Source organism: Podarcis tiliguerta (assembly GCF_965153285.1).
Source record: "Podarcis tiliguerta genome assembly, chromosome: 3".
In the NCBI taxonomy this organism is placed as follows: domain Eukaryota; kingdom Metazoa; phylum Chordata; class Lepidosauria; order Squamata; family Lacertidae; genus Podarcis; species Podarcis tiliguerta.
In genome coordinates, this window is record NC_139536.1 from 65,255,355 (window position 1) to 65,279,819 (window position 24,465).

Here is a 24,465-nt window from a genome sequence, read left to right on the forward strand (position 1 = left end):
TGAGCCAGGGTGCAGGTGATTCTGGCAGAGTCAAATTGAACAAAACCTTGATTACTGCCAACATTTGTTCACCAGCCAATCAAGATCTACACAGATGAAACCACAACACTTGAGTGGGGCTACGCAAACTAGCCCCATCCACTGGTATTTATGGAGGAATCTTCACTACATTTGCACTACACACAGACAACCAACCAACCAACCAACCATGTAAGTGGTTTTGCTTGCGTAGGGTTAGTATATTTTCCCATTCTACTGAATATAATTGGCAGCTTATGTCATCTGTATTATCTGCTGAAGAAATAACATTGAGATGAATGGGGGGGGGAGAGCACCTCACAACTTCTTGGATCAAAGAGAAGAAACATTTGTCAAAACTAACAAGTGAATACCTCCTTTAATCTCAGGAAACCCAATTAAGGCTCTTCTTCACCATTTATTTGTGGTGGTGGAAAACTATATTCCACACACATCAGTATTGTTCTTTTTCACTGAGAGATTAACCCTGGATTCCATTGGAAAGACCTCTCAGGATGGCTAACAAAAATAAGACAACATAATACAGGCAATCCCCTGACTGGTGATGGGGCTGCATTTTGGGTCACTGCACACAGTGATGGAGCGTGTATAAGCCTGCTCCACCCCACCCCCCTTTTCCAGCCACTTCCGAGTCACTGCGATGCACGTGTGTGTGGTTGCACATCAGTTGAGTGTGCATAAATCGGTTGTTGCCTGTAATACAATTTAAAAACATGTCAGCCAAAAGAGAACATTAACAAGCTTCCAAAGGAGAACAGTAAAAAGCAGCCTAAATAGAATGAAATCACATCATAAAAAAGCAGAAACTGCACTACAAAAGCATCAGCTAGAACTATATAATCAACTTTCACCCACAGAAAGAAGGATGTCTTCACAGCACACCAGAAGTCAAGAAGAGCTGATGGACACAACTGCTATGTAATTGTAATATGGAGTCATTTGCAAGAAATCAAAGGACAAAGTTGAGCTTGTTTCATCTACTGACAGCACAAAAAAATAATAAATGTCAGAAGATTTATTGCCTTGCAGTTGTTAAACAAGTCCTAGCCAATAACTGGTTCACTGAAATTAACTTTGACTGGAATCCTGCCTGGGGGTAAAGTTCCATTGAGTTCAATGAGACTTATTTCTGAGAAGACCTATGTAGGATTGTGCTGTTACTGTATTAAGTAGAGGGGATGAATTTGAATCAACTAATGTGTGTTGCATTTTAAAATGTACAAATTGTGACATTTATTATAGTAAGAATCAGTTCTGCAGGTCACATTATTTAACACATGTGATGGAATAATTTTCATTTATGTGTAGGTCTTTTTTCGAAGTGCATTTCTACTGAAATGGATATTAAAATTATAAATCGAATTATGGGTGAGAAATATGCTATCCTTTGAGAGCTGCTTTTTAGAAACAGCCGCCCTGGTGAAATGACTTTCTTATGACCTAGAAACAGTGCTTTTTTCTATAAAAAAAATGTTTAGGGGTGCTCTCATTTTGACTCAAGAAAATCACCATAAATGGACAAAAGTACAAAGATTCACAAAGTGTTCAAGTGTATACGTACCTCTGCATCTATTTCCCTCCCCCCCAAAAAAATCACTGCCTAGAAACATGCTACCTGTCAACAGGAGAAAGCCTATCAAGCAATAATCTTTGCCAGGCCCTGTGCAAATTAGTAAGAGACAGAATGCCTGGCATCCAGGGTGTAGAGATTAAAATTGAAATCTGGCAATATAGTGCTTGCCCCATCCATCAAGTTAGATATTGCAAGGAACAATATAAATACACCCACATCGCTTTAACCAGTGAGTGTGAACTATAATACTACTTGGTATTATATACATATAATACACAAGAAAGAAAGCAAAGAAAAAAGTGTGACTAGGTGGCAAAGAAGAAGGTACTGCTTTCTCAGAGATTCAGGCAACAAAAAGAAATGTGTGCTCTGGGAAAGAGATATTTATGAGCTTGTAATGTCAGCTTGCTCATTAGGAAGGGTAAGAAATAGATCAAGAGAGATGACAATACATCAAATAAGGCAAGAGAGGCCCTGCCTAGCTGTGTGTTTACTTTCTGTATAATGTATTATTGACGCACTCCAAAAACTAAAGTGTGATATGTTTAGTAACACCAATCTGGGGCAGTTGAATTTAGGGCACTTCGCTCCTTCAGGCATGCTTACATTCCAAAGTCTTTAAAGCAGGAGGGGAAAACAGTGGCTGCCCTGATGTTCTGGGCACATCTCCCATCATTGTTACCATTAATTATTACTATTACTATCCATTGCAAGGTGGCTTACAACTATTAAAAAACAATGTGAAAATCAGTTTAAAACAACTTATGATCACAGAAATAAGTGGGGTGGGGGGAGGTCCTGAAAAGATAGATTGCAGGCATCTATCAACAGCCAAGGTGAAGAGGTGCAAGATGCACCTCTGTGGGGAGGGAGTTCTACAACTTAGGGGTTGCCACACAAAATGCCCTCTCTCAAGTTGCTGTTCCATGAGCTTCTGAGGATGGTGAAACCAAGAGATCTCCACTGATCTTGACATTCAAAGAGGTCTGCAGGGAAGTAGGTAGTCTTTCAGGTATTTGGGGCCTTAGTCATTTAGGTCTTCAAACCCTAATGTGACCACCTTGAATTGGGTCTGGAACCAAACTGGGAACCAGTGCAGCTTTTAAAATGGGGGCTATGTGAGATCTAAATGGAATCCCAGCCAGTAATCTGGCTACTGGATTTTGGATCAGTTGAAGTTGAAGAGTAGAAAACACAGCACAGCCCTTATAGGGCAGAATATATATATATATGTATGTATGTATATGTATATATATATATGTGTGTGTGTGTGTGTGTGTCATTCCCCTCCTTCTCCCTCCTAAAACATCTTCCTTGATGTCTCAATAGCGTTTCAAAGCTGTTTCCAGGCTGTTGCTACTGGTGGTGGTACCCCCTGCAAAGTATCATTTTGCTGAATTTCCCAATTCTTTCTGCTGCAATGGACGCCCCCCCCCCCAAAAAAAACCCCAGGCTTTTTAAAATGCATTTGGCATTTCTTTGAAGAATACTCTTCTCTCAGCAGCATAATACCTCTTTGGGAATAATTCAGTAAACTGAGCTCTGCACAGAGACCTGCTAGATCACTGCCCCCCCCCCAATCTCATTAAGACAAAAAGGCACATGATAACAATTCTTTATGTCATTTCAGAATGCGGGTAGAGAATCACATGAATTCCCAGGAACAAGCAAGTTCAAGTAACACCTACATTAGCCAAACGGGTGACAAGAACATTGCTGCCACTGTACTGAGTTTGGATTGCTGTTTACTCACAGCAAATAAGGCGTGTAATGGCTCTCCCACCATTTCAGATCAACTGTGCAAACATTAGTACAAATCATCCACGTCAGCACTTGAATGGGCTAACAGATAGTGATAGTACCAATATCCAGTTTATGGCATTATTCAGCATGAATCTACATAATCTCTAAATAAGCCCACAAACATGCATAGTCATTCCATTGTTATTTAAGAACTTGATCTCACTCAATAGGGAAATTAAACGTGAATAGATTTTTTGGGGGGGGGGCAGGTGCTGAAGAATCACACAAAGAATCAGTCTTGATAGAGAAATGTGGGACAGAGGCAAATGACTCAATAGCAAGGCTTGGAAAGAATTTCAGAAGGTTGACACTATGAATACATTGTGCCGCTAACAAATGCAACACAGAAGGCTGCTTATTCAATACGCCACGTTCTGTCAGATATCAAATAGCTCCTGCGAGCTACTCATGTGTTTGCATACATTTATCCATATTACACAAAAACATGGAATGAAGCGTGGAAGAGGAAGCGCATGTGCACTGGAGTCACACTACCATTTGAAAGGCGTGTGGAATAGTCTGTATGGGGGTCACAGTATACTCAGATATGTACGTGTGTGTGTGTGTGTGTGTGTGTGTACACACACACACACACGCACACACACACACACATTTTGTGTTGGAGGTACCCCTCCTTCCAGGCTCATGGAGATCAACAAGTATATTAGTATGTTAGAAGATTATCAAGTAAAATAGAAGATGCAAACAACCCACACAATTGTTAACACCATGTGCAGGTCTACACGCAATAGAATGCCTATTTGCCAGGTGGACTAGATGAGCTTCGGAATCCCTTCCAGTGCTGCAATTCTACAATTCTATGATCTCAACTACATTGCTTGACTGTAGCTTGCTCTTACAACAATTCACTTGTCTCAGTGTGCAAGAAAGAAAAACACACACAGTGGAAATGGAGATTGTATTAATTACGGACTATGGCAGAGGTTTTTAAACTGTGGCCACCAACCCAGTGCCCAGAAATCTCCATGTAGTTGCAACTGGACCCACGACACTAGCAAAATGTGCCTGAGTAATTTTGAACACTGCCTAGAACTGGTTTATTTGTCTCCCCGTCTGGTTTCTTTGTTTCTCTCAAGTTATGAGGAAACCATGGTTTATTCTTGGCTCACTTTTTCTTGGCTCCAGGCAGAGTGGAGCGAAGTGGGAGTGATCAAATAAGCAGTACACTAGCTAAAAAAAAAAAAAAGGTAAAAGGTAAAGGACCCCTGACAGTTATGTCCAGTCGCAGACGACTCTGGGGTTGTGGCGCTCATCCCGCTTTACAGGCCAAGGGAGCCGGTGTTTGTACACAGACAGTTTTTCCGGGTCATGTGGCCAGCATGACTAAACTGCTTCTGGCGCAACAGAACACTGAAACCAGAGAAGCACACGGAAGCGCCATTTACCTTCCCACCGGAGCAGTACCTATTTGTCTACTTCCACTCTGACGTGCTTTCGAACTGCTAGGTTGGCAGGACCGAGCAACAGGAGCTCACCCCGTCGCGGGGATTCGAACCGTCGACCTTCTGATTGGCAAGCCCAAGAGGCTCAGTGCTTTAGACCACTAGTACATGCTGCCAATGCTAAGCCATGATTTATTGCTTACAGCAGGAGTGGGGAACCTGTGGCCTTCCAGATGCTGAGGACTACAACTCCCATCATCCCTGACCTTTGGACAAGTTGGCTGGGGCTGATGGGGGTTGCAGTTCAGCAACATTTGGAGGGTCCCTACCCATTATTGCATAAACCTATATGGATATTCAGATGTTAGGACACTGGTTCTTCCCCAGAGTACCCAGACATTTCAATCTGCACAATAACCCCAACCTTTAAGTGCATAGGCAGCATACTTCCAATAATTTCCATGAGAGAACAAAACTATCATTCCTACCCCGACAAGCTGTCATACTAGCCCCCAGCTTACAAGCTGTATTTGTAGGATTTGAGCACAGCAGCAATTGTAGCGAGGTGCTGACAAATCAAGTCTACAAGATGTCCATCACAGGATGCTTCCGGAGCCCCCATCAAGCATGACCTTTTGCTTTACGTCTTTTCTATTATATAAGCAGCCTGTTGTCAAACCCTTTTCCTTACCCAAAGATGTCAGAGCGCAAAGGAAAGTTATCTTCAGAAAATCTTCCTGAATGTGACTTTATTAAAAAGTCTATGCACTGTAAAAGAAGTGAAGGAGACCTAGCCCACAGAAAAGAAGCATACGACAACAGAATGAGGTTTTTCCCCTTCATATGGATATTTAAACACAGTGCATCTGCATTATTTTCCACAAAACTGACACTTAATCACAAAATGAAGCATTTGCTGAGCTTTCTTCCCTGTTTTCCTCCTGAAAAGGTTAAAAGTAGCAATTACTTAACATGCATTTTTGTTTAAAATACTATCAAAAAACAAAGAGGGAATTCAAAAATGTAGATTCAAGAATGTCAATTAAAAGGTTAATTACCCGGTATGTAATTATAAATATGGCACTTAATTGGAATATCCCTGACTTTGTTAAGTCAATGGGGGGGGCAGGTAGTGGTAACATATTTTATTTGCTTGTTTAATTGTTCTGCTTGCAGATCAGATCCATAAGTGTATCACCACCTCTAACACAAGCACTCCTCTTAAAGATGGCAACCTTAGTTCCCATTCAATGAATGGCTTTGCTCGCTATGATAAAAACACCTTTCTTCTTGCAGCCTTGCCTCTACAGCTTCAACCTGCAAACAGTTAGTAGCGAGAGTGCCTAATTCATCTGAATCACAAGTCTTTCATCTAGAAAATTGTTGAGTGGGAGCGATGCTGCTCATCCAAAGTAAATCCAACCACACACATCAACTCATTAATATCTTTGATTTTTAAAATCATGCCTTACTGGCTCTCTGTTTAATTATTGTCTTCAGCGTTTCCCAAATTGTGTTTCACATCACCTTTATTTTTTTAGAATAATATTTTATTAAAATTTTCACACAAAAGAAAAAGAAAAGTACAAATACAAAAAAGATTTTTAAAAAGACATCTTGCATTTGCTTGTTTCCCGGACCTCCCCACACCTCCCCTCTTTGTATTCCAATTCAGTTTATTTATTCAGCAAATCCTTTCCCTCTACCTTATCCTTATCTTGGTCTTAATATATTATGCCTTTACTTTTTCACCTGTTAGCATTCCATTTTTACATATTCCTTCCTACCGTTATTACTAAAAGCCCCTTAACCTCAATCCAACATCATTCTAACATTCATTAATTTTATAATATTTCTGTAAATAATCTTTAAATTTCTTCCAATCTTCCTCCACCAACTCTTCTCCCTGGTTTCGGATTCTGCAGATCATTTCCGCCAATTCCATATAGTCCATCACCCACATCACCTTTAGTTTATCACTGTTCAGCGATAATGTGGTACAACCGGGACTGGCAACAAAACGTTGTGGTGTATCACCACCTCTAACACAAGCACTCCTCTTAAAGATGGCAGCCAACCTTGCCCTTCCCAGGACACAAGAGCCGCTGTAAATAAGCAGAGAGCCTGTCAAACGGCAGTTAACATTGGACTAAGGTAAAGGTAACCATTAGGTCCATTAGGTCCAGTCGTGGCTGACTCTGGGGTTGTGGCGCTCATCTCGCTTTATTGGTCGAGGGAGCCGGCGTACAGCTTCCGGGTCATGTGGCCAGCATGACTAAGCCACTTCTGGCGAACCAGAGCAGCGCACGGAAATGCCGTTTACCTTCCCGCCGTTCGGTCCCTATTTACCTACTTGCACTTTGATGTGCTTTCACACTGGACTAGGTCCCCAAATAATCTCATTGTGCAGATTCAGTGGGTAGAATAAAAGGACAATTGGTAGATTTGAGGGCTATAACAACATCCTTCTAGTAGCAGGGGTAGCAAATATGGCACACTCTTGATGTCGCTGGATTACAACTCTTATCCCAGACCACTGGCCATGTTGGATAAGGCTGGTGGGGGTTCAGCTCCACCACATCCAGAAGCAACCATGTTGGTTACCACAGATAAACAACCATTTACAAACACACACACACACACGCACACTAAACCTGTTCTGCAGTTTTCTCACAGTACATACCTGTATCCTTCTTCCCACTCTCCAATCTTCAATACTCCCCATAAGGTTTGGTGTGGCAAGGTTAACCTAAAGTGGAACTACAAGAAAACCATCTTGATCTGAGTCCCAGTCCGTTTCCCAAGCACACCATTCTGCTGAAAGATTCTCTAAGACCAAGACAGACTCCAAAGACAACCTTAGTCTTAGAGGACCTGCTAACTCAGAGTTCCCATTTGTGCCAGGGTTAGGCCAGGAAATGAGACCTCCCCCCCCCCCCAATATATGCAATATGGAACAGCATATATACTCATACTTTCTGCAGACTGCCAGAGTGGGGCAATCTTCTGTATCTGCAAGCATTATTGTTTCCCAAGCTCTTGCCATTGAAGATCAAAGGCTAAAACTAACAGAAATTAATAAGACTCACCTGGTTCATTCAGGCTTCTCCAGTGTTGCCCCGCCCCCTGCAAACTGAAGAGCCCTTCATACGTCCCTTTTATTTCACTGTAGTGCAAGAGTGCCCCTCCACTAGACAGCAATAATGCAACAACTTTTGGGAAGCATCACAGAACTAATGAAGTTGCAAGAAATCCATCTTTAAGATACAGTACTTTGCTGATCGACATCAGTACTCTTTTCCGGTGCCTGTTTAAACCATTTTTGTTTATGCAAGCCTGAACAAAGACAAATAGATGTTGACGCGTTTTATCTCCTTCACTTTAATGATTTTCAGATGTTTTAAACTGTTTTCATTGACACTTCTAATATTTCTCGTAAACCACTGAGAGGTCTTGCTACAATCAAATTGCATATAAAATCCAACTGAAAATTGAAAAATTATGTCTGGATGGTCCAGTATACATCCACCACAAATGCACTACAGTGGTACCTCGGGTTAAGAACTTAATTCGTTCCGGAGGTCCATTCTTAACCTGAAACTGTTCTTAACCTGAGGTACCACTTTAGCTAATGGGGCCTCCCGCTGCTGCTGCTGCGCCACCACCTCACGATTTCTGTTCTCATCCTGAAGCAAAGTTCTTAACCCGAGGTACTACTTCTGGGTTAGTAGAGTCTGTAACCTGAAGCGTCTGTAACCCAACTGTATTACTGCATCACTGACATGTTCCAGAATATACCCACAAAAACAAACACAAAACTGGTCTGGATTCTCCTGGGTGGGCTCAAATCCCTGATGTAGGGCCAAATCTTTATAATTGCCCTGAATCCAGCAATTTCCATTTCAGAAGCAGAAATCATCAGACCGTGTCTTTCCCAAGGGAGCAGTGCTTGGCTAAGACAGGTGTCAGATATCGTCTCTTGCTGTTATTTTAGTGAATCAAGCTTAAGAAACACAAGGGTTGACCCAGTTAATGTCTTCACTTTGACAAAAAAAAATGTTTTACATTATTTATAAGCACGTAACGTTGTGTAGTAAATTTTTAAAAAATATATAACTATTTGCAATCTAGCCAACAAGAGGCAAAATAAATGGGGGGTGTGATGGCACAGGCTGTGGGGCAGAAAGAGGAAAAAATGGGTTTATTTATTAGTTATTGCCCTCCTTATTGTTGTTTTCAGGCTCCCTGCTTACTACAATAGCTTTTGAAAACTGACATTCAGCTTCCTCTCCATGGGAAATGTTTTTGTTCAAGTGCTTATTATATCTCACCTGAAGTGGGCTCCATGATGCTGTAGCCTAATATGTAAGCATGCTTGACTTTTATACATAATGGTAAAGAAAAATGACTTATACATGAAGAGTCAGTCACTCAAGTATATGGCTAAAGGTGATTCTCCCACCTGCTTGCTGCATAAAACTCATTAAAGGATTTAATAGTAAAGGCTTCACAAACAACCATCCATCAACCACCATCTAGATACATAATGGACAGATTTATCATCCACCTCACAGCTGTCTTGCCACACCTACTGTGTTTTAAGGAAGATGGATGCTCTCGCTAGATTCCTAAATCTATCAGCCTACATAAGCCCTTCTGCTAAAGACAACTATGATGAAAAAAGGATGAAGAAAAAGAGAGGAAAAGCAGCACAGGATGAGTTTCAAAGAGAACACTGACTTGTAGTTTTAGATGGTAGTACAAAGGAGGAAGAAAAATGGTAAGATATGGAAGTGGTATGGGGAGAAATGTAGTGCAATCTATTCAACCCATCATTTAAGTCCCACCCATTTCAATGGAAAGAGTTTAATACCCATTTATCTCTCTCATTAAAATGCAATGGATTTAAGTGTGCTTCACTTTGGGCGGATCATGCTCAGTGTCCAAAACTAAAGGGAGTTATGGAGCTGAAGATCTCTTGGCTATTATTTTTGCCTCTTTTTATTGGGTCTGACCCAAGAGCACCTAAGCTAAGCCTGTGGACTCATCTACAAAGCTGCAAATAAAACGTTTTAAATGTGTTGTAAAGTGCAATATACGAATGAGGCACTAGATGGCGAAAGTGAGTTATGCAAAATTCAATGCATTTTTCAAAATGTTTTCTTAAAGCATTTTCACAGCATTTTTTTATATGTGTGTAGATTCCATCTGTGTCAACAGTGACACTGAATGAGGCACCCAAGTATCTTCAAGCAGAGAGGAAGACCACAAATCAGTTATAAAGAAAACTTCTCAGGCCACAGCACTGAACTTTATATTGCATTGTATTGACCTTGAGGCTGCTCACTCCCTTTGGGTATCCCTGTTCCTCAGCCAGCAGAAATCACCCAACATTCAAAGAAAGTTCTTGTGCACAAGATTTTTCTACAAGTGTGTTGTTGGTTTTTGGAGTTTGCAGGCATGTAGGACACCTTCCACCGAAAGCTCTCCATTCTCCTATACTGTATCTCATTTAAGATCCTGAAGTACCTGCATATGGGCACCTCATTTTACTAATACAGATAATGATGTGGTAGGAGCAAAACATTTCTCCATTTCAACTATTTATGGAGTGCTGTATTTTTCGCTTTATAACACGCACCTGACCATAACACACACATAGTTTTTAGAGGAGGAAAACAAGAAAAAAAAATTCTGAATGAAACAGTGGATGTATCATTTTTGTGCTTCATGCTGTGGCCACAGACATGTGATTTAACGGTGAGTTTGGGGTCCAATGCAAAAATCCTGAGAATCCATGTGGATCCGTGCTTTGTAACCACGTTTTGGCACCATTGCTGCCCCAGGCAACAGTGGGTGCGTGATTTTTTTGGTGCAGGCTGTATCCATGGACATGCTATGTGATCTGATGGTGAATTTGAGGTGACCCAATGCAAAGATCCTGAGGATCCATGTGGATCCGTGCTTTGTAACCACGTTTTAAGTGGGGAGGGAAGGAAAAACACAGAAGGGACAAAGAGCACGAGAGGGATGTGCAGCCGGCTAACAATGCAGGAGAGGGATTTAACGGGAGGGAGGAAAGGAAGGCAAAAGTTTTTCCCCACCCACTGAAGCCAGCCCTCTCTCTCTCTCTCTCTCTCTCTCTCTCTCCCACCTGCATGTTTTCCGGCTGCCTGCAAGTCCCTATAATGCTGGACGCAGCAGCAGCACCGGAGCACGGAGAGGAGGAGGTGGTGGCTGTCGACTGCGCTCCTAGCCGACGGAACCTGAGCCAGGTGGGCTGGAGCCTGCGCGCAGTGTGACCAGGAAGGAATTAGAAGGAAGGACGCGATCCTTTCCTTTCCCCTCTGCTTGCCAGGAGGGCAGGGGATTTCCCTGCTCTTTGTTGCGTTTGAGCAAACACAGCAACCGAAAACAGAAGAGGGTGGGCAGTAAGACCCTGAGGCAGAATGCAGGAAAGCAGCAGCTTCCTCTCTACAGCTTTCCCTCCTCCGATCTGATTTTTGCCTGATTTTTGCCCCTGCAGTCGGGCCAGTCGGCTCCAGGGACCACACATTCACTCAATAACACGCACAGACATTTCCCCTTACTTTTTAGGAGAAAAAATGTGAGTGTTATAGAGAGAAAAATACGGTATACCCCACACCCCACATCTTCTATTCTGGCCAGGAAGTTTCATAGCTACTTTAGATATGAAAAAGGGGGTAGAGGAAGTATGAATCAGTTGCACTTCTCCTCCACCCACCACATTACTTTTCAGAACGCTCTCTCTTTTACTATATATGTAAGTTCAAATGGCTACTTAATGCAGAAAATACAATACCACTATTAAGACATAAAAAGGGCATCTATGTCATGATTCTTGGCACCATAGCCCAGTGCTCTTCTAACATGGCCCAGTCTCTAAATGTTTCATATGCATAGTTATTTCTCATACCTTTTATAGCTAGGATCCAGAAAGCCATTAATTTATAGTGAAAATAAAAATTGGACGAGTCATTATTTCCGGATTAGATGTGAATGTAGCTTTTTTTAAAGAGAGAGAGAGAATAAAGGAGGTCATCTCTTCACAGTCAAAACATAACCTGTCACAAATATTCCTTAGTGTCCTGTTCTGATACCTTGTTTGGATTAATAAACCTATGATAGCAGGATCACAAAGAATGAAATGAGTAGATCAGAAATGCTCTAGGTTTCTTATAGAGAATTGTAATCATTTACAACATTTTGCCAAGGCAAGGCAGAGAGAAATCACTGTTTGTTCAAGTTATGTATACCCATACCCAACCATTTCTGGGTCCAAATCTTTTTGAGTTTTCATACTCCAAGGTTAAGGGTGGAAAGTTTCTTAACTAATCAGGCAGAAATATAAATATAACATGTGTTCTAAGATGTGGGTTTTTGTACCTTTCCCAGAGTACACTGAAGTGTAGGTGGGTTCCCACGAGGCAAGACACAGTGGTAGCAGCAAGAACCTTTATTGAACTGACAGAACTAAACAACAGGAGCAAAACAACTGCTTATACATTTCTGAAGGCCTGAGCCACTCCCACTCCCAATGTGATTGGCTGTCTAGACTTCCAGAGTTTAAGGGCCAATGGTAGAGGTCCAAATCCTGAATTGTTCTGTGATTGGATATCATGTATTGAATCAGAACACAGCGGCTCACAATCCAGACTCCAGACTCAAGCTCAGGCAAACACAGACCATTGAATACATAACATACACATGTTCATTCAAACACACAAAAGCGCCAGGCTGCTTCTGTAACTTTAGGGAACAAGATTCCACCGGTTTACATAAGTGTGGCCAGATCAGCAAGAGACACAATCCATCTTTCAGGCAGCCTTAAATAAATCCTAATAGCAGATTAGCAAAGAACTCCCATTTCCTCTGGAGACTTCATTAGCATGAGCTTTTACTGAACTCTCCCACTCCAGAGAAGCTATTTAAAAGACTGTGTGTTAAGAGCAAAAAAGAACAAGAACGCTGCTGCTGAATTTTTTATATTTGCTCTTCTCAGGGCACAAAAACAGCTGGCTGATATTTTAAAGAAACACTTATCTCAGAAAAGAAAGGTCTCTTTAGTATGTACAGATAAAATGCCATTAAGCTTTATGTATTATATTACTCAGAGCCAATCGGGCTTGTCCTGAGTATCTCTGATTCAAAGGGCAAATTTTTGACTGTGCCTGCACAGAAGCAAGCGAAGACAGGGCGGAAATCCTGCGTATTTTTGAGGAATTTTCTTTGACAACCTGACAAATCTGAGGAACGGGCTTTTGACAAAATGATTGCAAAAGCCGCCACACGCCGGTTACAACAAATACAAACAATGCTAGTTTGCTTTATTGCTGAACTGGGTGCGACAAGTTAGGCTAGAACGTTGATAAAAAATTACAGTAAAGATGTGATTAAGTTAGTTAAAAACAACAACACAAGCCTGATTATTATAAAGACGAGCATATAATTTCCGCTCAGGAACCAAAAGGCAGATAAGCCCAAACTTATTATTTTAAAACTAATTATTTCTAAGCCAGCTCATGGCTTAAGAGGCTGATTCATTAGTTTTGAACATTGATAGTAAAGCTGGAACTCTCTGTTCTCCCACCTTGGAGGGGACACAACTGGTGGGAGTGTACTTTGAAACATGGAAGTAATTACACGGAAGTAATTGATTCTTGACTATGAAGAAATACCACTTAAGGCAAGCACTGCTGTACAAAAATAAAAGGAAAACCCAGTATGAAGCACACAGAGAACAAACCTCTCTTTTAGGTAGTCATGTACATTTTAATGGGAAAAGTTTCAGCTGGTGGCAATAAAGTGTGCCTAACATGCGTTGAAATTGGCTGTGATCTTCCTAATTATGACTCATGATAGCCCACTGTGCTAAATCAGATTGTTCAGCTCATGAGTCTCAAGTAATTTCTGCGTTTTTCACACAAGGGGGGTCGGGTAAGAGAGACAAACATAAAACAAAGAAAAGTCAACATGTTTTCATTAACTAAGGTTTCAATACATGAGTTTCAAATATCAGAATAATTGATAATAATATGCAAAAGGGACAGATGGTATCAGAAAAGATTTGGGAAGCCAGTTTCATATTTTGTACAATCCACCACAGAGCCCCTAATCTACCAGACACTGCCTATAAATCTTCCATCTATATGAACTAAATTCCAAATCTGAATTAAGGCTCCAATCCAGACAACTGCAAGACTGACTGTTTACTCAACAGTAAAGTTGTATTTAATGGTGTTATTCTAGATAATTTTATGTATACAAACTTGTTCAATGGGGCTTACTCCTGGAAAGTGTGTCAATGCATTGAACACAGAAAGACACTTAACATTTATTCAAAAGTTTTGTTCTCTGAAGCTCCAATTCTAAAGCACTGAGCACAGTGGAACTCCCACGTAAACAAGGATAGTATTGTTTTGTCAATTCCACATGCTCAGCAAGTTATTCTGACCTTTCTTTTTAACAGCAGTGGTCACTGCCACCAGTCAGCCCCTATAGCAGACGGCAGAATTTCAGAGTCCATGATGTAGCCTGAAATGTGGTTGAATAAAACAATCGAAGTTCTCCCCAAGTCTCTAGGTGTACGTGAAAGAACTGTATAGAGTACAGCCTCTACTTGCAGTTCTTATTTTCAAGGACACAGGTTAAGAAGCAGCAAGGGAGAAAGGACAATGGGTTGTATCCTACTCAAAGTAAACCCATTGAAATTAATGGACCCAAGTGAGAAAGTATTAGTTTCAGTAGGTCTACTCTGATTGGATACAACCCAATTATTAAAAATTCCTGCCCTCACCCGTTTTCTAATTTAAAAGAAAATACGGTAGGTTGAATCCAAACTATTTCAGGAAGAAGAAGAAGAAGAAGAAGAAGAAGAAGAAGAAACATTCACTCATTGGGACACTGAAACACTAAGTTTTCCTCAAAGTTTCCAGTCCCATGAAGCATAAAGAAAAGTTTGCAAACTGGAGCCAAGTAGTGAACACTGTTAACAGCTCAAGAGCTTATAACATGATTTGAAGTCCTCAACACTTATGCCTACAAAATTCAAGAGTGCAAAGCTTTAGTTTTATAGGCTTGAACACTGGAAAGCACTTTAGTGGAGATAGCAATGATGAACAAATGAACCACGACTGGTACTTGGTAGGCTATCATCTCTCAGCCATTTGCAAACTAGCCACTTAAGGATATTATTGTTTCTTGTCCAGGTTAATCCATGTGAAAGATTGGAAAACTTGGGCTTTTGCTCCTCTGGCCAAATTGGTTAACACCAGTTCCACTGTCATCCAGGTAAGGCACTCAGGAGGCTCACAGGCAGGACTATGTGGAAGGAAATTATCCTCAACTAAAATAGCCCTAAGTCTCTTAGGGTTTTTAAAGGTTAGAACAAGCACCTTGAGTTGGACCCAGAAACTGACTGGAAGCCAGTGGACATGACAAAGTGTTTTGAGTGTCCAAGCCCATTTGCTTTTCTTCCTCCCTACCAATTCCTTTTCCATTCATATCATGTCTTCTCAATTGTATGTATGAGTGTGAGGGCAAGAATGGTCTTATTACTGATATTTGTAAGGCTCTCCTTTGGCAGATGAGGTGGGGCAGCCAATAAATAGTATCAGAGAGCCATTCCTAATGGATGTATCAAAAATACATTAGGGACCAAATGTCTGCACAATTCAGCATATTGATGTGTACTTTCATTTGCATAAATCAGCAGCCCACAACTTCTGCTTCCTCTTGGGAAGAAGACAGCCACCACCAACATGTCTGGTTTGTCTAGAGAAGAACTGGGAGAGAGACTGCGGGTGGGATGTCAGTGAATTATGACAAACTGAAAAAAGAACACATATTTAGGAATTATTATTTTTTAAAAAAGGAAAAGGCACAAAAGCATCCTAGGCAATCATGATATGCCAACTCTTTGCCTTTAACACAGGGGAAGAAAAATCACAGAATATCTAGGAAATTTCAAAACCATCCGAGATAAGCAAAATGGATTTTTTGATGACAGAGCCACCCAGACAAAACTGACACATTTCCCCGAGACAATCAAATTAGTAGGAATTGAGGAAGTGGTTGCTGTGTTGTATTTTCAGTTGAGCTTTTGATTCAGTGCCTTATAAAACCCACTCTCTAAAGCTAATTCTAATCCGCTTGGCTACAAACTGCAGTCACATGGGCTGTAACCAGGCTGATGGGCTGCAATCACAAAGCAAAGTTTCAGAGTCATAGAATGCAGGAATCTCTCTTAAGGTTGAATAAATGCTTCTCTCTTTCCATTCCCCAGGTAGGACAAAAAGAGGAAATTTAACCAAAGCAACAAAAGTGAGAAGTGAGAGGAGGCAGAGCACTGTCATAAGAGGTAATAGCTTTCAGAATTGAAAGCTCTGGAGAATTACCATGAGGTAAATAGATACCATGAGGTAAATAGGGAAATTAGAAAAGTGGAAGTTCAAAAGGAAATGGCTGATGAGTCTAAAGTACACTACATGTAAAAGCATTATTTTATGAGATTACCACATGGAAGTGAACTACCTGAGTGCAGTGGCTTTAGGCATTTAATAAAGCATGAAAAACAATCATGCACCATCCACATTTATCTTTTGTGCCATGCTTTCTAAGCATATGTCCACACTTTCCAAGTCTGCATCTGAGCACTTCTTTTTTGCCCTGACATTTTCCACAGGAAAGTCCAATCTTTACTGCTGAATCAAAGCAAATGGCAATTCAGGTTTTCCATGGATTGCTCTTTGCACTGATTCAGCAGTAAAGAGTGGGTTTTCATGGGGAAATTGGTGGGGCAAAAAGATAAAAATAAAAAGCACTCAGACCTGGAAATCGCAAACTTGTGCCTAGAAATGTTCAGCAATCACTGTAATTGGAACTCCAAGAGAAGGTGCTAGGATCGTTTTTACATATATGTAGCTTTAATAAAGTTTTCTAGTTAGGAATTTCCCTAGTATTCAGAAGTGTACAATGAACAGCCAGTTCTGGTGAGAACAAGAACAAGGGGATGCACCACTATACAGTGGTACCTCAGGTTACATATGCTTCAGGTTACATACATTTCAGGTTACAGACTCCGCTATCCCAGAAATAGTACCTCAGGTTAAGAACTTTGCTTCAGGATGAGAACAGAAATCGCGCAGCAGTGGTGCAGCAGCAGTGGGAGGCCCCATTAGCTAAAGTGGTGCTTCAGGTAAGAACAGTTTCAGGTTAAGAACGGACCTCCAGAACGAATTAAGTACATAACCAGAAGTACCACTGTAGCGAAAAAGTGAAGTGGGAATTCTGAACCTTGAGTTTCTGTAAGTTACTTCTACATAAAAAGAAAAACTGAGTCATTCTGGAGTGTGATGGATGTTATGCAAAGAACTCTGGGGATTCTGAGACTGCTTAGAAAGATCTGAAGAAGTTTTGTTTGAGTTCCCTCATGGTCCTAAAAGTCTCAACACTTCTTGTTTGAGAGCCATGACAGTCAAGCAGGTTAACAGCAGGTTTAAGGTTGTCTTTGGTGAGGCATCAAGCAGAGACTTCTCTTTCGTAGCGGCCTGGCTCTTTGGGGGGGTCAGTAAGTCCCTAGAACAATTGGCTGATATCCTAGGTTTAGGATTTGTGGTTTCCAAGTACTGTACACACTCTGCTGTAGGGAAAACTGAGGGAATGGGTAGTGGTAGGCTAAGCAGATCATCTTATGGAGGGTAAAAGACCAATGTTTCTGATGTCCAGGAAAAGAGGAAGGTGAACTTCTTTATGATAGTTTCAGGAATGCAGATGGACCATGAGGGTGCAGGGAGGACACCATCACAGTATTCCCTTTCCATTTCAGGTCAAGCTAAACATAGCCCATGTGTTTATAACCCGCGTGGTGGTAATTCAATCCTTCTGTAATTGGTTTAAATTGCAAGGAGGTTACGTTCAACATAGAACTGAAAAACCCTCCAAACCATAAGCTGCCAAGTATGCAAGCTGCTTGACATCGGTTTAAATTACTTTGTTAGGTTTCTAAGATGACAGCTAATCATTTAGGAGAATGCCATTACATAACCAGATGTGGATGCATCCTGCCGCATTAAGGATTATCAATCAAACCCCTGAAAAGATATTGGGTGATATTCAACAAAGTTTGACTCCAAGTAGACCCACTGAAATTAATGAACACAATGAACTAAGTTGAATACCAGTAACTGTATCTTTGCAAGTTCCTTTCTTTAAACCACTGTTTTGTGTTCCAGATATGAAGGGTTTTATAAACATCATACTATTTACAAGCTAGGTATTATTTCTAACACCATATGCACTTGCTCTTAGGCAAAAATGCTGTACCTGATAACCAGCCAGTAAAGGAAAACCAAACTGTAAATGTATGGCAAAGTATTAATCCACATCACAAAAGGGGGTAAAAGCAGCCATGCATTTAACTATAGCAAAACAACAGAAAGCTGTGGATAGACATAGATGTGACAAGGCCCCGCAGAAAGCACTTGCACATTAAGGCGTTTCATATCACAGTCATTTAATTTAACAGATGCTCCCTGCAACACACTGGGACATTTGCATGCCATGTGAGCGCACCAGTGATCTGCAAGCTCCAAGGCAAATCAGCAGCTACATGAGAATCGCCCAGTAAGCACCAGTTAAATGAGACAGCAGATACCTGGAATGTCTAGCAGGTAAATGCTTTTGATATTTCAATCACACCTCACTGGAAGGATTCTAGAGAACAAAAGAGATCATGCTTTTAGAGATTCACTGTAGGTGAATATTGGAAGACTATCATTGCTTTTCTCAAATGCAAACGTTATTGCAATAATCCATTTTGTGAAAGCAGGGGTTGCGATTTTAATATGAGACAACAGAACTGCCACTAAAAGTCTTGACACCATAATAGTAGTGGCAGAACTCTTCAGGTCTACACTTCATTGGTAATCCAGACCACTCTTTGATCTCCAAGCGCCCCTAGTGATCAGCAACCTAGCACAGCCAGGTAGGAAAATATTCAGTCTTATCAGTAAAAGGTAAAGGGACCCCTGACCATTAGGTCCAGTCGTGGCTGACTCTGGGGTTGCGGTGCTCATCTTGCTTTATTGGCCAAGGGAGCCGGAGTACAGCTTCCGGGTCATGTGACCAGCATGACTAAACCGCTTCTGGCAAACCACAGCAGCGCACGGAAACGCCATTAACCTTCCCACCGGAGCGGTACCTATTTATCTACTTGCACTTTGACGTGCTTTTGAAGTGCTAGGTTAGCAGGAGCAGGGACCGATCAAGTATCCTGAAGCTAATGCCTGATAAAGAACTTGAAAGGTTCCGGTGCTTTTCAGTCTTTAAAACATTGTCATATTGAACAATGAACAGCCATTCACACAGGTTGCAAGGCAAACAGGAAGAAAGTGCGTAGAAAATTGGGTTTCGTGGAGACTATGTAACCTCTGCACTTTTTGGTAGGCAATAATTACCCGCTCCTCAAAACATTATACATTTTAATTTAAATATTTATAAACCACACTTACATAAAAAAAACCAAGACTGTGTACCACATAAAAACACAATATTACAACAGCAGCAACAACAGCAATAGATTAGTAAAAGTAAGTAAGTAACTAAGTAAGTAAGTATCAAACACAACCCAGGTTTAGTTTTTTAAATTTGTATACTGCCCTTAATCTGAAGACATCAGGGTGGTTTACAACATAAAAAAACAAAAGGAGAACACAAAGTACGCAACAAAAAAACCAAACAAACCAGTTGCCCCACAAACACACATAAAAGACCATATATTGTTTAATCAGCCAAAAGCTTGGTTGTAGAGAAAAGTTTTCACTCGGTGCCCAAAGATAGGCAAATTAATAAATGTTTTAACCTTTTCAGGGTTAAGTGAGCAAGTCGTAAATAAGTCAGGACAAACCTCTGTCATTGTGATGTATCAGGAGCTCCTTTTAAAAGTGCATATGTCTGTACTTCAGGTAAAAATTCAAAAGAAACAGTTCCCCATTGCTGTAACTTAATGCAAGAGAAGCTGCACCCCCTGAATTGCTGCCTGGGCACATGGCAGTAAAAACATAATGCCAAACATAGTCACCACGTGGAGATATTTATTAAACCAGAAGAGAAAGATAAGCTTGTTGTACTTTGGAGATTACAACTCAATAATCCCACTGTGTAAGCCACAACAGTTTTGAATTGCTGCAATAAAATCTATTTTTGAAGAGTATGAATCACTCACTTTATTACTGTCAATGACCAGGATCCAGTTTTTGAAGATTACGTGCTGCGGGTGCAAAGGCTCCTTACAGTGAATAACAGCCCCACCTCCTCCCCACTACCCTTTTCAGTGTGCACACTTTGAGTATTGATTATTGAATTTCCATACCGCTTAACATAATAAAAATATCTCTAAGCGGGGTACAAAAAAACTGAAGCAACAACAGAAAACTTAAACAGAACAGTATGAACATACACAGTTACATATAAAAATGGTACATTTATACAAAGTTACTACTATACTGTATACAAATCAACATAAATTCATTTTCCTTCTAACAAACCCTTCCTCTCAGTCTCGTGTTCTCACTCAGCATTCAGACAAACTCAGCTCACCCACAAAAGTCTCACAATGGAAAAAGATCTTGGAAACAGCAGGCATCACCCTAGACTCTCACCCTAGACTTGTGTTTTATGGAGAAAAAGTGTGGTACACTTTCCAGATCCCCATCCAGACCTCCTCTTCCTCCTCCCACTCAGTCATGGAACTTGAGCTAGAAGCCTCCTTTCCTGTAATGGTCTGGTGCACTGAGTGCCCATAAGTGGGGGGAAGGGAGGAAAGTGAGCTACATTATGCCCTATGGGGATCCACCCAAGGACGCTGCACCCACAGTGAGCTGGAGCAAATCCACTGTGTTGTTTTATTGCTGTAATTCAACGAAGCACTGGAGATTACAGTACTTTGTGTACTTTTGCTGCCTTTGCTGTGCATAGAACTGAAGACCTACGTGACTTGCAACTGATAAAACATCTAGTAGTTAATTATGATATCACTGCAACTTTCACAGGGGGAAAACACTAATTATGATCAATACATTGCTGAGCAAACAATTCTTTCCTTCCTGAGCTGTTTTCGAAAGGAGTTTCTGAGCATGTATTTGCCAGACACAGCAAGGAAGGCCTGTGTGCAGAAGTACACTAATCTCTCTCTGTGTGCACCCATCAGGGTGGATTTTGTTTCAACTTGCCATTTCATATTTTTGCAATCCATGAATTACCTATTCTGATTGGCTGCAGAAATAATCCACACGTATAAGGGGCCTGCGACAAAATGTAGCCATAAGGAATGTTCAGGGTTCCAACAACGCCCTCCAAAAAGATATTCCATTCCACTCTCCCCCCATGTTTCCAAACACCCCTCCAAAAAAGTCAATGAGCACTCCATGGCCACCAAGCACACTCAGTTCTCACTGTGCTTCTTTTGGGGTTCATACAGTGATTAGCTGAGGCCATTTCGGCACCAGATCTTGGAAAAGAACAGGAGAAATACGGTATAGTAAGGAGGAAGTGGAACACTTAAGCAATCATGAACTGCCTCCTTTTTTCTTTTTTCTTTTTTGCAACTCATTAATAGAACTAGCTTCCAGTCTGGGATAAGGGTTAAGAGTTTCCAGGGCAGAAGGTGATGCACAACCAGCATTTCTCCTAATTACAGTATATGCACAGCTTTAGAGAGTATTGTGAACAAACCAAAGCTTTCATTCCTAAGCTACTGTGGGACCAGCTTAGTTCATCCTGTTAGTATTTATGGCAATAACTCTTCTTCTCTCCAGATGCACACTGTTCAGCTGGCAACTCGGCATGTCAAAATAATTACGTCTTCATATCAGCTACCTACTTGCCTTCAAGGCTAAGGGAGGCTGTGCCAGTAGCAGGTTTATCAGTGCTTGTTGCAACAGCTCTGCCCCACCTCCAAGAACACCTCCACTAAAGTGCTATTAGCACTATCCTTTGAAAATACATCATTTTGTCAGACACACATGAAAGTCACCTGGAAGAGCACCTCATCAGTGCAACCAAGTGTGAAATATAGAAGACTGAGATGGCAAAAACTGGGGTCAGGACATATTTTTTTAAAGCATGAACCACGGAGGGCTGTGAAACGGCCAGTGTTTTGACCCTTACCCTTGGCTGCAGCATTGCCAGTATCTCCCCACAACCAGCAGCCTGTCCCAGCAGGGCTTGGGACAGGATTGACTGAATGCAGAAGATGGGAAAGGCAGAACAAGAGCACCCTGCCTTAGAGCCTAAGAGCCCCAGCTTGGTAATCCTTGTTTATGATCTTGGAAGGCAAAAAGCTATCATCACCTCTATACTGGATATTTAATGCAGGCACTGTAACCACATTGAAGAAGTTTGGGTGGCCCAGAGTTTGGGAACCTGTGCTTTATGACTACCTAATCACACTGAGCAACACTCCTCTTTTGCAAATAAATAGGGAAATGCCTATTACAGAAATAGAGCTACATGGCTCACAGAAACATGACAAATTATCACAGGAGCATTATGAGCATATAAACTTTTTGGTTTTTTTACTCCAGAAGCGGTCACAAGAACAGACAATTCTCTTGGGGCAGTGGATTGGAAGAGGGCTACTGATGGCGCAATCCGATGCATATCTCAGAAGGAACATGGGAAGCTGCCTTACACTGACCCAGAGCACTGGTCCATCTAGTTCAGTATTGTTTACACTGACCAGCAGCAGCTTCCCAGCATCTCAGGCATGGTTCTTCCCAGCCCTTACCTAGCGATGTCAGACTCAACCAGAGGCCTTTTGCATGTAAGGCAGATTCTGTGGCGCTTCCAAGTTCAATGGGAAGTGTGTACAAGATTGCAGTCCTGAATTGCCCACCTGCGGGCTGGGGAGTGCGGGCACTTGTTGATATTTACACCTGCAGATATAATCCCTCCACTAGCTAGAATACACGAACACACACACACACGTACATATACATATACACCAGATTCTTGTTCGCTTCCTATCACGAATCACCAACATTCACACGTGCGCACAACTTGGGCAAAGGAGACTTTCAAGAGCAGGTATCAAACAGCACCAGGACGTGCTTGAAACAAAAGCGGGGACAGCCCCTCACCCAGTTTGCTTCTGTACCAAACTCCCACGCTTTTGAGAAGAAAAAGCAAGTTCGAGACCTCCCCACTTTCACCCCCATCCCGACGGACAGAACCCCCCTCCCCACAAACCATTACTTCGGAGAGTTCCCCCTGCAAACGAGCAAAACAAGCCAGTCCTTCCTGTCCGGGGCTTAGAATCAAAGCATCGTAGAGTTGGACGGCGCCCCCGAGGATCATCTAGTCCAGCCCCATGCCATGCAGAAATCCTGCCCACAAACCATCCCCGGGTGGGCTCGAACCAGACGCGCCGACCCCTTTGGCTGGCGCGCTTTAAGGGGCCAAAAGCGCGACAAACCCCGAAGGCGCTTCCATTTTCTCCTGGGACAAGACTGGCTCTGTTGCATAAGCTCGACGGCAGATCGTTAGGGGAGGGAGGTGTTGGGGGGGGTAGAAACAGACCCAAAGCGCCCGGACCGCGGCGGAAACTTTGAGCCCAGCAGCCCCTCGCGGCGACCCGTCCTTACCCGTCGCTGGTTGTCTGTGTTTCCTTCTTTACGCGGCGCAGGAGCCCCGAGAGGCGCCGGGCGCAGGGCAGGAGGGCTTCTCGCCGGGCTTCTCCTGCTGCTGCTGCCGCCTCCTCTTCCCGGCTCCCGCCGCCTCAGGCTCGCCGTCCAAGTCGCGCGTCTGGCAACGAGGAACCAGGAAGGAGCCGCTCATAATGGAGCAGCAGCTGCTGGCGGCGGCGGCGGGAATGAATGAGCGAAGGCAGGAGGCGGGAACTCGCGCGGCGCTCACGGCGGCTTCGGCAGGGGAAGATCCTATGAAATCCTTCCTACCGGTCCCCAGAAGGGAAGGGACGGCAGCCCTGCCTTCCGCTCCCAGCTCGGCCGCCGTAAAACCCCAAGGATCCGGCTCTCCTGACGCAAGGGGCAAAGCGATCCGAAGGTTTCTTGCCCTCTTGCGTTTTGTTTGGATCTCAGTTTTCTCCTTTTTTTCCCTTCTTCCCACCCCCTCTCTCCCCCCACCGCGCAAGCTGTCGAGAAGATTAATAAATCCCGGTTGGTTTGTAGGCGGGATCGAGCAAGGGATCGAAGGAGATTTACAGCGCGCTGCTCGATCGTGTTAAATCCTTGGCGCTGTGATTGGAGAGGAGCTGCCGGTGTCCAATGAGAGGGGTTGGATCAGTGGGAGGCTCCGTCAGTGTTCGTGGAAGTGCATATACTTGAAAGCACGCGTGCAATTAATGGTTCAAAGATCAGGGCATAATTTGAGCCAGCCCGCCGGATTTCTTCCCATAGCAGCGACTTCTCTGCTAATAGGGAACAGGTCAAGTCCCGATGAGGACTTTCACTTCGTCCCCAGTTAGGCTGCAATCATAGACGCAGTTACCTGAGAGTAAGTCCCAATGAATCAATAGGACTCGAGTAGGCATGCATACCAGGGCAGTAGGGTTGGGTGTGTTCCCCTTAATTAGATTTCCATATGAGTAGAACAAAAGAAATGAAGGGG

The 24,465-nt window shown here is 42.4% G+C and overlaps 1 protein-coding gene across 1 annotated transcript in view; it reads right to left on the reverse strand.

Moving 5' to 3' along the window:
• The window catches only part of PKIB (cAMP-dependent protein kinase inhibitor beta), a 41,047-nt gene extending 17,103 nt beyond the window's left edge, over positions 1-23,944 (reverse strand). The window contains exon 1 of the mRNA XM_083435172.1: positions 23,481-23,944. The gene's annotated coding sequence lies outside the window, so the exon portion shown is untranslated. The remainder of the gene's footprint in view (positions 1-23,480) is intronic.
• Positions 23,945-24,465: the final 521 nt, after the last annotated feature.